At 46.2% G+C, this 10,404-nt stretch overlaps 1 pseudogene; it reads left to right on the top strand.

The window, feature by feature from the left end:
* Positions 1–3,893: 3,893 nt before the first annotated feature.
* LOC123153589 (malonyl-CoA:anthocyanidin 5-O-glucoside-6''-O-malonyltransferase-like) lies at positions 3,894–8,805 on the top strand (annotated as a pseudogene).
* The last annotated feature ends 1,599 nt before the right edge of the window (positions 8,806–10,404 follow it).

Here is a 10,404-nt window from a genome sequence, read left to right as displayed (position 1 = left end):
CTTTAGAGAGGAGCTCGAGACAGCAGCGGCGGCGTGCCTTATAAGCAGGTGTGAGCGCCCTTCGGCTAGCGAGGTGGGACTAAACTTCTGCGCCCCTCGCCTGGCAGCGCACACCCCTTTAGTACCGGTTGGTGGCTCTGGCGAAAATAGGCTTTTAGTACCGGTTGGAGCCACCAACCGGTACTAAAGGCCCATCCTATATATATAACACTTACGAAAATTTCAGTTTCATCTCCCCACTTCGTCTCCAACCTCCGCGGCGCGCGCCGCTCGATCCCGTCGTCGCCGCCCGTCGCCTGTACCGTCGTCCGTCGTCATCGTCGCTGTCCCCGCCGCCGCCCGTCGTCGTCGTCGTCTCGCGCTGCCGCCCCGAACGCCGCCGCCGTCCTCGTCATCGCCGCGGCCATACGTCTCTCTCTCGCTCCCGCGCACACACATACATACACACACATACATACACACACACATACACACACACACCGGCACCCCCGCCCCGTACGCCGGCGCCCCCGCTCGTACATACGGGGCGGTGGCGTAGGGCCGCACACACACACACATATACCACACACACATACACGCATACACACACATACACACATACGTACATACACACATATACGTATATATACACACACACATACACACACACACACATTTTTTACTTATTTTCAATTTTTTAGAAAAGTTAATTAGATGATCGAATGTTAGATTAATGTCGAATGTTAAATGAATTAGCTAGCTAGATAGAAAAATTGTCAAACTAGAGATTACAACTAGTTGAATAATTAATATAACTAGTTTATTTTTAGTAAGAAAATTTAGGTATATGAGATTAGAACTAGTTGAATAACTAATATAACTAGTTTATTTTTAGTAAGAAAATTTAGGTATATGAGATTTGATGATCTAATTAAAATATTATTTGTTAATGAGTTTTTCTGTTTATTTAATTTTTTATATATTTTGAGTTTATATAAATGTTAGATTAATGTCGAATGTTAGATGAGTTAGATAGAAAAGTTAAATATATAGTAATGTCAATTGAATATATAGTTAGATATATTAATGTCAAATCTTAGATGAATATATATTTGGCTAGATATAGGTGTTTAATGTTTCACCTATATGAACATAGGAAATGTCATCTGACGACGAAAAAGATTTTATTATGTGCGAACACTGTGAAGACCAGCGCGGCCTGTGCGACCAAAATTTCCTTGTTGATGGTAGGCGCTTCAGCATCAAGCTGGATGAGACATTTGAAGTTGATACAGTAAGTCACTTTGTCAATTATTATTTGAATGCACAACTTATGCTTCATTTGCTTCAACTTATAATTTTAAATTTTCACTATTCTACTAGCGCATCCCCTGCCATGCAAGAATTTTTGTCTTGGATAAGATAGGTTTTAGTGCTATAGATGATATGGAGGTAAAGAGAGTTTACTTGAAGACGGAGCATGGGTATACTTTCAACGTCAAATTATATAATGGAGACACATACACCCATTTTGAATGCAAAACTTGGCAAGCACTATGCAAGGCTTATGCATTTGAGCCTGATATGGTTATCACCTTTGATATTCGTCCGGAAGATGATATTGAAGGTAATATAGACATCTGGGTCGATGTGCAAACGCCTCCAGTTCTACCATTTGGTGAGTTTTTCTCAACCATGCATGCATATGTTTATGTCTTTCATACAGTTTATTCAAAAATAGTTGACAACTAATTTGTATTGTCAGCTTATTTCGGTTCAAGCAAACATGTCCGGCGCTTGGTAGACAGGACCTACTACTGCCCCGGGGCTCAACTAAACTGCGAGGAGATAAGTCATTATGTTTCATGGCTTGAGGATCTTAATACTGTCAAGACAAATTTTTTTCCTAAACTTAGAAATGTTAGTACTCAAAACGTGCGACCAATGGTGATCGTATTGAACTACGGTCACATCTATAATCAAAAGATGGTAAGATTTTAAATATTTGTCCTTAATTAGTGCATCTTTTGCATACATTATTTTTGAAGCTAAAACTTTCATTGCTTAGTATATTAATTACTATACGATGTTGTTCAACAGGGACTTCCGATGACAGTTGTGCCTCAGTGGATCGAGACAAAAGGTCGCATGTCAATGGTTAGCTTACGACCAAGATTTCCTACATTGCACATGAGTGCATTCAGGATTTCTGAAAGCGAAGAATGCTTAATAGTGAAAGATTGGAGCAAAATTGTTAACGATCGCAGAGAAGTACTAGGGGGCAGTAAGGAGAAGCGCAACCCAAGATTAGGAGACAGATTCATCTGCATGCTCTAGTATGATGAATCAGGAGAGCTATACATGTTCTATGCTATTCTACCTGAGAGGGAGCAACAGGATCAGTAGCTACTACTTCATGCTCTTAATTAGTACTTGTCTCATGGATCCGTGTCCTGAACTTCGATGTTGGTGATGATTATGTTGAACTTGATGATATCTCTTTGCTTCTGTTACAAAGTGAATGTTTCCTCTTTAAGCTAGCCAACGTTGATGATGATTACATAGCTAGCGGTAATGACTATGATGATTAAATAGTGGTAATTAGACGACTACGATGATTTTTAGCTAGCTAGAGTTTATTTATTTATTAATATGCGATGATGATGATGACGACGACTACAACTCATTATAACGTAAAACAATCCTAAATTAAATTGATAACACAAATTTAATTGAAAAATACAAAATAAAACAAAAACCCACAACCATTTAGTACCGGTTGGTGTTACCAACCGGTACTAAAGGGCTCCCGGCCCCCGGAGCTGGCTCGTGCCACGTGGTACCCCTTTAGCACCGGTTCGTGCTGAACCGGTACTAGGGGGGGGCTTTAGTGCCGAAACTTTAGTGCCGGTTCCATAACCGGCACTAAAGGCCCTTACGAACCGGTGCTAATGGTCCGTTTTCTACTAGTGCATGGCCGTTATCTATGCCCCTTTTCGAGCATCGAGGAAACCCTAGGTTCTGGTTATCCGGATCGGACGGCGATGGCGTCTCGGCGTCGTTCTCCTTCACGAAGGCGTTGTCTTGTATGCTCGCGGCGTCCTCGGTTCTAGATTTGGAGAAGTTGGTTGTCTAGTTGTTGGTCTGAGCTGCTTCTCAGGGCGGCGAGTGTAGCTGTGTTTTTCTTTGTTTGGGTCGTGTTTCCTTTGTCTCTCTCCTTCGGGCACCATGTTCACGCCCTTGCGTCCGTGTCATGTGCTGTATCATCTGTTGTACTCATTCTAACTTCTATCAATAAAATGATACGCAAGCTTTGCGTATTCTCGAAAAAAAAGTTCATCTGAGCATGGCAATGGGGTTAATTTCGATCTGGTATACAATTACAAACAACAAATGTCCAGTACTTTTCCATCAGCCCTTTTCATCTAAACAGAAATGGAAGTGGTCTGTGTGGTCACTGATGCTGGGCAGTTGCAAGCACACATTTCTTTTACAGCTCGTCATACTCTGCTCCTGTTGGTGTCTCAAGCCAGAGGACGGCAAACAAAAGTTCCTTCTTTCCTGCTAGTTTATTAGTGATGCACCTGATTCTCTGTAAAAACATGCTCTCCGTACTGTTTAAGCTTAGTTGCGTCTACTACTTTCTGCAGCTGTTGTTACAAATTGCAAGAAGAATCCATATGTAGTGCCAGGTTAGGTGGTATGGCGAATTTGGTTTTACTACTTCCTTTCTCTCTGGTGGATTGATGTTTTCTACCGCATCTTCGTATTTTCATTATGCTTAGAACTTCAGCCTTTTTCATAAAATTGAGCTGATGGCCTTTGGTCTTATAATTGTACAGTAAGCATCTCTAGTTGCAGCTTTTACTCTGTTTAACCATGAATCCTATTTCTTCTCTTGTAGACTTTGCACGATGGAGGCTGCGCGGTATGGACCTTGGTCAGATCTTCCGCCGGAACTCCTGGGCCTTGTCCTCAAGCGCCTCCCTTCGCTAGCTGACCGTGGTCGTCTGAGAGCAGTCTGTCACCCATGGCGCTCTAATGGTCTGCTGCAACAACTTCTTCACCATCCCAGGAGGTGAGGTTCACCGCATGCCTATACCAGATGGTGCTAGTTGCGGTGGCTCCATCGACAACTGGTTATTCCTCATGAGCAGTGATGAGACATGCACGTTGATGAACCCTTTCTCCAAGACCACGTTCGAGCTTCCTGATCTGGTCACAGTTTGGCAGCGTGAGGCGCACTATGAATCTGATCCTAAGCGACTTTTGTACAAGTTGGTCACACCCTCGCCCCTGGACATATCACCTGATTCCCTCATTGCGGCATTGATCAAGGATGGTGGCAATGGTACACTTTGCATTAGCCAGCCACCGATTGCCACTTACTTGGTACAGGGCAATAGGAAGCCATTGCAGCACCTATTTGATGTTGCGTTCTTTGATGGAAAGTTGTATGCGGTGTCTGTCTTTGGCAAGCTCTTCATCCTTAAGTTCCGCAACAACCTTGGTAGTAAGCCAAAGATCAAATGCGTAATTGAATCTTTCGGTGATTGTCGTGGAGGACCAGAATGCATTTCCAGAGAGGAAGTGTGTACATACAGGCTATATCTAGTTGAATGTGGTGGTAGACTGTTGATGGTTAGACAATTTATTCATCGAGTAGGCTCTCTCTCTAGGAATGATGTGTTTGAAAATATGCAGACTGGTGGGTTTGTTGTCCTCGAGGCAGACTTGCACTCCAACCCTTGCCGATGGAGAAGGATCAGAGAGTTGGGTGGCCATGCTCTGTTTATTGGCCAGCATAGCTCCAAGTCCATGCTTGCTAGAGCATGCAGCGGATCCGAAGAAGATTGCATCTACTTCATTTGTGACTATCCCCATCCAAAGTATTTTTCTAGTCCGTTTCGCGACTGTGGTGTATACAACATGCGAAATGAGAGGATCACGCCGTTGATGTCTCAGACGGAGCACCGGCACATGATGCCGGCCAGTGGCGCCCGACATGGTTTTTCGCTGCTGAACCTGTGTGATCAATCTAGCAGGGTTTGCTCTACTGAAGCTTTATGAACAGAGGGGTGTGCAGACTCTCATATGTATGCCTAACTTGCTCTGCTGAAGCTTTGTGATCAACCAACCCAGTCTGGGCGTTGCCCATCTCTATCCTAGTGATTTGTTATTGTGTGACTTAAGTAATTAGTTAGTAGTATGATGATCAACCAGCCTGGTTCTGGTTATCCTTATCCTAGTGCTATGGTATGTACCATCTGGTCGTGAATTTTTAATTAGTATGATGTTGTATGCTTCAGATCTTGTGAATGGTCTAAAATTCTTAATGGGATGTATTCGGATGTGCAACTTGATCTTTTATCTGGGTGAAAATGTACTACATGAACAAACTTTTCATCTCTGAAGGTGAACAAACTTTCAATCTCTGAAGATGAACGAACTTGGCCACTAGCGCCTGAATCCTGACCACTGAAGCAAGTACATCCTAGGGCTATTTCTTAATTACTTGGATGCCATACACTTCAAGCTCTTATAGTAGACGATCTTAATGGGATGTATATCATCGAACGTGAAAGTCTTTCTTACAGCAACCAGATCTTTTTTTAGTCCCATGCAATGTTTTTTATTTGTTGCGAAAAATATGCAACGTAGTTGAACAAGCTGTCGTCAACAAACCTGGGTGTCTCATTAGCCCAAGAATCCTGATCGGTGTCGCTGGACGTACAGAGTTTTGTTCATAACTATGATCAGTTTTTGGATTGCTTCACTCCCATGCAAACACAAGTTTCTTCTCCTCCCTTGAGATTAGAAATCACTTTCCCTACGCGTGATCCTAAATCCACGTGATCCTAAATCCAATTATCTTACACATGTATGTTCATATATCTACATTTTTTAAGTAGAAAAATATGTTAATTTCTAGGCTCCACAAAAGTAAATAAAAATTGTGGATACCAGAAATTGAAAAGACAAAGTCAAATGATTCGATTGTTTCCCAGGCCTCCCCGGAAATCGATTCGTTCTATCTGGGAACCTTGCAAATCTGACATTTCCCAGATATTCAGGTCCTAAATAACAGAGATGTGATGAATACTAGTCAAATTTTTTGATTATGTGGTCGAGGCATGGTAAGTCTCAGTCTCAGTCATGTACTCATACAGTAACCATACGTGCTTAGCATGTGCAAAAGATAATGGGATTGCTAAGTCTCAGTCGATTGAGACTTCTCAATCGATTCTATATTCGCAAGATCTTACATGGAGATCTATGCAATTTTTTCTTTCTTACATATTATGTCACTTGACTTTTTTCCTTGTGGAGAATATGTCACTTGACTTAGACTTAGTTAACACCTAAAAAATAATGCCATGTATGTCACATGTGATATTTTTGAGTCGTCATGTGATAGGATCCATATGATCTTCAAATATTTAACTACGGTTACGAATAGGGCTGGACACGAGACGAGCCGAGCCGAGTTTGATCCGAGCTAGGCTTTGGCTCGCCCATGAGCGAGCTGGCTCGGCTCGGCTCGGTTGGTGAACGAGCCTACTTTTATTGGCTCGGCTCGTCTTGCCTCCTGCTCGGTCCAGCCCGAGCGGCTCGTGTGAGTGAGTGCCGATGTGTATGTTCAGTCTTCAATATGCATGGGAGCGGCCGGTGTGTGCGTGCGCGCCGCCGGGCGACGCCGGTGAAGTATGGGCACGTGTGTGTGCTCGCAAAGTCTCCTCCGCGTGGCCGGCTGCTGGGGTCATCGTCGGGAGAGGAGGGCATGGACTGGAGGCCATACCTGCTTTTGCCGGCGAGGAATCACGACAACGACGAACGGCGGCGCCCGGCGCAGCGGCGAACAGGCACGTACGCCGTCGGTGTCGACGGCGAGCCATAGAGCTTCATGCGCGGCGAGGAGCACGACGTAGGGTGGTGGCCACTGGCTGGACGGCAGCGGGGCGGCAAGGCGCAAACCCTAAGCAGCGGCGGCTGCATTCGCTCGCTGGGGGACGCACACGTGAGTCGGGGTGCTTTTAATGGGCTTGGGCTGCTCCTGTAGGCTGCTATGTCTAGGCAATGGGCTGAGAATTATCTAAAAAAATTAATTAGGCTGCAAAACGAGCCACCGAGTTGGACCGAGCGGAAACCAGCTCGGCTCGGTCGTCGAACGGGCCTAAATTTGCTAGCTCGGCTCGGCCTATTTTCTTGTCGGGCCGAAAAGCTCGCTCGACGTCCAGTCCTAGTTACGAATAGCTGACGGACGTGATTTGTTATTTCAAAAAGACACATCAGATCATACTGCTGCAGCATGATATTCGTATACTGGAGGACGTTCGTAGTCAGTGAGTGGAGTGGAGGTCACACACCAACCACCAATGGCCCGAAGATTCAGGCCAACAAAACTAATTCAAATGGTGTAGGGGCCGCAGCGCACTTGCACTCCATCGCCAACCTTTCTGTTGATTGTTATTTCGCCATGAGCTCCCGCGTGCGAGTTGTCAATGTCACCCATGTCCACCCTGCCCGTGCCGCTGCCGCCGACGACCTCGAGCTCGCCTTCTTCGACATCGCGCAGGTCGCCAAGATACCGATCCAGCGGCTCTTCTTCTTCGACGGCCCCGGCCTCCCGCCGTTCCCGTCCGTCGTCGGCGCCCTCAGGTCCTCTCTCGCCGACACCCTCGCCGTCTTCTTCCCGCTGGCCGGCGAGCTGGCCTTCCGCCCCTCCTCCGGCGCCGTCGTCGTCGACTGCTCCCCGGCCGCGGTCTCCTCCGGCGTCAGGTTCGTCGAGGCCGAGTACTTGGGCAGCGCCGACGACATGGCGCCGCCTGTCCCGCGACGAGGAGCACGACACCGAGGCGTTCTCGCAGCTTGTCCCGGACCTGGACGTGACGCAGCTGCCCGCTCGCGTTCTCGCCGTGCAGGTCACCAGGCCGGCGGCGGTCCACGGCGCCGTGGCAGTAGGGGTAACCATCCTGCACGCGGTCGCCGACGGTCAGGCGGTGTGGCAGTTCATGCGCGCGTGGTCGACGGCGTCGCGGGAGGGCGCCGCCGCGCTAGGGAGGCTCGTGCCGCCGCCCACGTTTGACCGGTCTCCGATCCTGCAGCACCCCATCGCCGCGGAGCTGTCCCGAACTTTCTTGCGCTTCTTCGCGCCGGCGCTGCCTCTGGTTGGTAACCAAACCACACTCGACAATCGTACGATTCGTTTGCCTCCTCCGTCCCAATTCATTCAATTCAATTCGCATGCACGAACGAACAATTTAATGGCTGGCGCAGCTGAGGTCGCCGTCGAGTACATCCTCCACGGTGGACACGGCGCCGCAGACCCGAAGGACCTTCGTGCTCACCGCCGACCAGATCCGATCCCTGAAGCAGCGGTGCGTTCCGCAAAGCCGAGCTGCCCAGCCGCCGGCGAGCACCTACGTCGCCATCTCGTCCGTCGTGTGGGCGTCCCTGGTCCGCGCCAAGTCCATGGACCACGCGGACGACGCCCACTTCATGGTCGCCGCGGACTGCCGGCGCCGGCTGCGTCCGCCGCCGGGCGAGGGACCGTGCTTCGCGCGGGCCAACGTGGGCGAGCTGTGCGGCGAGGGCGGGGTGGCGCGCGCGGCGGCGGCCATCCGGGAGCGCGTCCGCGAGGACCTGGAGCGGAGCCCGGACCCGCTGGAGGGGATGGACCGCGTGCTGGATGTCGTCCGCGGCGTCCCCAGGGAGCGGCTGACCTCGGTGGCGTCGTAGCAGGACGTGGATTTTTAGAACAGCTGCATCCCGGCCCTTGTATCCTGGTTGTCCAATATTGCTTTAAGATCTGTGCAACACAACTAACTTTTCGTATGAAAATTTCTCTTTTTTGTTTCTCTCAAAAAATCATTTTTTGTATATTTATGTTTGATAAAAAATTCTGAAAGATTTATCCTAGATTCTAGATGGAAAGCTTTGCCACGCTGCAAAGGTTTGAACTTCAAAATATGTTTTATGTGAGAGAAACAAAAAAGAAAAATGTGTTTGCACGAATCGCGATGCGCAGAATGGATGGCTAGATAGAGAGGGCCCGGGTGCAGCTGTGCTATTTTATATTTTCGCGTCGTCGCACCGGTTCATGGCGTACGAGACGGACTTCGGGTGGGGCGCCCCGAGCCGCGTGGAGCTCGTCTCCATGTTCGCGGCGGAGCTGGTGACGCTGCTCGGAGCGAGGGAGGCCGGCGCCGTGCAGGTGTCCGTGGCGCTTCGCCGGCCCTTGATGGAGGCGTTCGCGGACAACTTCCTTGCGCTGGCCGGGAGCAGCTAGCTTCTTCTTGTTCGTGCAAGGAAATGAACTGGTTTCCTTTGAAATTCCCACGAAGTGTGCCGTCAAAATTCCTTTTGTAGAGCGTGTCAAATATTTGGCCATAATAAAGCAATGGACCGGTTATCCGTTGCAGCATCTACAGCGAAACTTGGCAAATTCGATCCCTCAAATGTCCGCGGACTTGAAAAAGTGACATAATGTTGAAAACACATTCACTTTATCTCTAGCTCGGTACCGAGATAACTAACTTTTTATCCTTAGTGATTTTGATATAACAATGATTTTTTATTCTTTCTTTCACTAAACATACTCTCTCAAAGAGATCAAACCCAACTAATAAACACCATTACCCTCTCGCAGATCATTCATCTACACATGGCTAGTAAAAAAACATGTTTTAGATTCTTCAAGATTTTTCAAAGTTAATTCACATGTTGTACTTCATGAACATTTTTTAGAAGTTTGGAATATTATTTCAAACACGTTAAACTTTTCTTAATCCATGAACATTTTTTGAATTCATCAACAGCTTTTAGATCCACGACAACTTTTTTTTCGAATTCCTGAATATTATTTGAATTCGTGAATAATTTTGGAATCCATGAATTTTTTTTTTACAAATGTTCATAATTGTTTTACAATAAAATTGGAAAGCTAAATGTTTAGGAAAAACCGTAAAATTGAGAAAAAAATCAGAATTTTAAAATACAAATAAAAATGGAAAATAACAAAAACTATCACTGGAAAAGTCAAAAGAAATATAATCTTAGTGCGCCGGTTCACAAAAGAGTGTTGTAGGCGAGAAAGTGCCTTCATTCTGTAAGATCTATTTCTCGCCAAATGCGACACGATTTTTTGTGTGTGGTGGTCTTTTGTAAGTTTTTCACTGTTATGCATCGGTTTTCTTCGAGTTTACTATGGTTTTCGTTTTATTTTCTTCTATTTTCTCTGTTTGTTCTATGATTTTTATCGGTTTTCTTTGTTTTCTTTTTTTTTTGTTTCTTTTTTGCAACACATGCTAATTTTCTTCATACAAAGTTTACATTTTATATATGTTGAATTTTTTTTAAATATGCTTAACAATTTTCAAATACTAGATTAACATTTTTTCCATATATATTTTTGATATCTACTTT

This window comes from Triticum aestivum, chromosome 7A, assembly GCF_018294505.1.
Source record: "Triticum aestivum cultivar Chinese Spring chromosome 7A, IWGSC CS RefSeq v2.1, whole genome shotgun sequence".
In the NCBI taxonomy this organism is placed as follows: Eukaryota; Viridiplantae; Streptophyta; class Magnoliopsida; order Poales; family Poaceae; genus Triticum; species Triticum aestivum.
Note: the sequence above shows the minus strand (reverse complement) of the source record. Positions and strands in the feature narration are given on the sequence as shown.